The sequence below is a fragment of the Lycium barbarum genome, chromosome 6 (assembly GCF_019175385.1).
Source record: "Lycium barbarum isolate Lr01 chromosome 6, ASM1917538v2, whole genome shotgun sequence".
Lineage (NCBI taxonomy): Eukaryota > Viridiplantae > Streptophyta > Magnoliopsida > Solanales > Solanaceae > Lycium > Lycium barbarum.
Genome location: NC_083342.1, coordinates 90,853,269 through 90,857,009, shown reverse-complemented (window position 1 = coordinate 90,857,009; position 3,741 = coordinate 90,853,269). Strand labels below are relative to the sequence as shown.

Below are 3,741 nucleotides of genomic sequence, written 5' to 3'. Positions count from 1 at the left end.
GTAGCTACGTGGGTTGATTCAGAATAAAGTTTTACTGGGTTTTATTGCATAGGTTATTTGGCTACTGCTACGTGGGCTTCAATGCTCTACATTTATTGTATGAGTCTTTTATTATTCATTAGTTAGTAGGAGAAATGAATAAAAAAAATGCAACAAAAATGAGAAAAATGTCAAAAAAAGAAAAAAAAAGATAAAAGCCAATGGAGTCCATAGAGAGATATCAAGTAAAATTGTTTATTCCTAGCTATATATTATATATTGATTGATTTCCCTCTTGATTCCCCATTACATCAAGAATCTGATGGCCCTAGTCATCGCTACCCCAGACATCAATAATCATAGATGTCACTATAGGACTCCTAACAGAGTGGTTACCATTCTCTTCAACCCAAGTGACAGATCCAACGTTCCTGCTCTGATCACTATCACCTAGATGCCGAATTGTCAAAGTATAGCTTTGCTTATCATTTTTTTCCTTGAACACCAGAGTTTGTGGAGACACTGAAACTGTGGAATTCTTGGGAGTTTCTATCTTCACTTTATAAGTTGCTCCACCTTTACCAACATTTGTAAGGGTCCTCCTGTATTTCTGCTCCAACCAGGGGTAGTTTCCCTCGAGGCTGAACGGGTACAAGGCAATGAATGATGGGTAATTGAGATCACCTGATGGATTTGAGCAGTTGTTGTAATTGGCTGATGATCTTGCAAATGTTTTGAATTGCTCTTCTGTGAAATTCATAGAGCATATAAGATTTATGTAATCTTGTGGAGTAGCATCATATACTAGGCCTGGATCAAGAGCTCTATTCGGGTCAACGTGCCCTGCTCCCATGTCTAGGGGCGTGGCTACCATGTTATCGTCCTCTCTAATAGGCTTTTGAGTATTATCCAAAGGGTTTGCTGTGGTCATCATGGCAGAGCGAATAGCCGAAGGACTCCATTCAGGATGTGCGCCTTTTAACATTGCTGCAATTCCAGCTGCATGAGGAGCAGCCATGGATGTGCCTGATTTACGCTCGTAATCAGTGCTTAATAATATGTTCGTCTGAATACTTTCTGAGAAGAGATTTGGTGGAACTGCTGCAAGAATCAGTACCCCTGGTGCCATAATATCCGGCTTTGCGATCCCCAAGTAGCTTCTGGAAGGCCCTCGTGATGAGGATCCAGCAAGAACTGGGGCTGGCCTTTTTCCATCCACATACGATTCTTGGAACATGATGGTGGCCGTGGGAGCAACACTGCTTTTAACGTAATTGATGACTTGCTTCCCTTTCTTTTTGTCAATCACAACCCCGGGTTGGGAAAAGAAGAAGACCTGCACTCCTGGATCCTCAGAAATAAATATGCCTGCTTTCAGTCTTGCTCGAGTGACATAACGCATTTGACTAGAGAAACCAAAACCATCTTCATCTGCATTATATTCACAGATGATGATCGTACGTTCGGGTTCAGCTATTTGTGCTAACAAGTCATCTGAATTGCAAGCAGCTATTGTCTTGTTGTAGATCACCGGTGAATCCTTGACAAAGGCTCTTGCCGGAAACAAGGTCCACCCCCTAATTTTTAACCCATTTCCCAGTGTCAAAGTTCCTGCAAAAGTCCGGTCGGTGTAGCCTGATGCCACACACAAGATCCATGGAGATCCATTTCCTAAACTCCCCACGCTTGGACCTCGATTTCCAGCTGAAGCTGAAACTAGCACTCCATTCATCATAGCTCCAAAAGAAGCAATAGATATCGCATCTTCATACAACGGAATGAAACGGTACCCATAAGATATGGATATGATGTCAACACCATCAGCAACAGCTTGGTCCATAGCAGCAATTAAATCTGATGTAAAAGTTCCTTCATTAAAGCTAAACTTATAAACAGCTAGCCTAGCTCGTGGAGCAACCCCTCTTGCTGTTCCTGCTGCATATCCAAAATGGGAAACACCTTTGGCGAAATTCCCAGTAGCAATGGAAGCGCAATGTGTGCCGTGGCCATCAGTATCCCTCGCAGAATTCATGGAGATGTTCACAGTGGGATCATTAGCCGAAATTCCCTTATTGAAGTAATTAGCGCCAATGAGTTTTTTGTTGCACATTGAAGTATTAAACTGAGTGCCTGGCTTGCAAATTCCCTTCCACCTTTTGGGGATCTCAGGCATACCATCATCTCGGAAACTTGCGGATTCCGGTCAGACGCCACCATCAAGAACACCAATGATCACATCTTGGCCTAAACCAGAAGCTGGCCATAGCCCAGATGAAGGATTGAGTTTGAGGAAATCAGATGTGTAGGTAGTGTGAGGTTCCACAGTTCTATCTTTATAAGCTGAAATGAAACCTGGTGACTTTTTCAAAGCTTCAAGTTCATCTTGGGACAAAACAGCACTGAAACCATGAAACACATTATCATAGGAGTAAACAAGTTTTGGAGAAGAGTGGAATCTGTCTACTGATGAAGGAACAGAAGCTTTGATGGAATCAATGGTAGAAGAATGCCAATGATGGTGATCAGCAAAGACATTAGGCATTAAGGATTTGTCCAAATGGACAATGTAAGTGGATCTTTTTGCTACAGCAAAGAAACAGGACATATTAGCAGAAAGAAACCATGAAAGGAAGAGAATATGAAGAGAATAAGGTAAACCCATTCTAGATCTTGCACTTGACTACACCATAAGCCACCACAGATTTAAGTGACTTTATAGGATTATGCACACACAATCTCTACTGTTAGTCAAGTGGAGATAGAAATGAGCTAACAAGGGTACTAAAGTAATAAAGATAGGCGGCTAATAAGTGTGTAAGTGAAGTGAACCCATTATCAGCTTGTATAGATGTCTGGTTCTTGTCTCTAATTCTAATCTTGCAGGCTGCTAAGAAGGAACCTATATGTCTCAAACATGGCTCCACTTGTTACCCATTGAAGTCGTTGTTATTTACTGTACACTATTATATCTTGTTATCTTAATGATTTTCGGAGGCCAGATAAGACAGAATTCTCATAAAATATGTCAAATTTTATCTCTTTTTAGAAAAAGAGAAGTCAATAATGAAGGTTGTTGCTTTCACTTCTTCTCTCTGTTACGGTACTCCCTTTATCTCAAATTATTTATCAGGGTTATTAAAAATTATTGTGTCAAATTATTTATCATTTTATAAGTTCAAGGGATAATTAATTATTTTTTATATATTTTATTCTTAATATAATTCTTTCATTAATGGAGATGATACATAAATAAAGTAAATATTTAATGGAGAGAGATTATAACTTATACATAAATAAATGTAAAATAAATCAAATACTCCTTTATTAATATTTCTTAAGGAGCATGTAAAATAAAAAGTCGATAAATAATTTGAGACGGGGAAGTATTATTTTTAATTATTTGTGTCGGATATGCTCCTTTAGCTTCTGGATAAGATAACCAAAGGGCCAGACATTCCCACTTGCTAATGAGTCACCTACTGCCAACTGACATTAAAAACATTTGTTTAGTTTGGGAATTAATCGAAGGAGAATAGTGAAATCTTTAATTTGCTTGACAATGCAAGCAAAAGAGAGTTTGCATCGAATTCGTACAATTTCTATTAGCTGGTGATTTAACAGTAAGTATATCTTGATTCATTGATAGTAAAGGAAATATGAGTATGGTAAAATACCTTATTTTTAACTAGTGTATATTGTAGTAGTGTTTTAAAGGTGTAGGTATGAGGGATGGCGTGGTATTTAATATGGGGCCAGATTAAA

At 38.8% G+C, this 3,741-nt stretch overlaps 1 pseudogene; it reads right to left on the bottom strand.

Moving 5' to 3' along the window:
• Window positions 1-216: 216 nt before the first annotated feature.
• LOC132644794 (subtilisin-like protease SBT3) lies at window positions 217-3,074 on the bottom strand (annotated as a pseudogene).
• Between the last annotated feature and the right edge of the window lie 667 nt (window positions 3,075-3,741).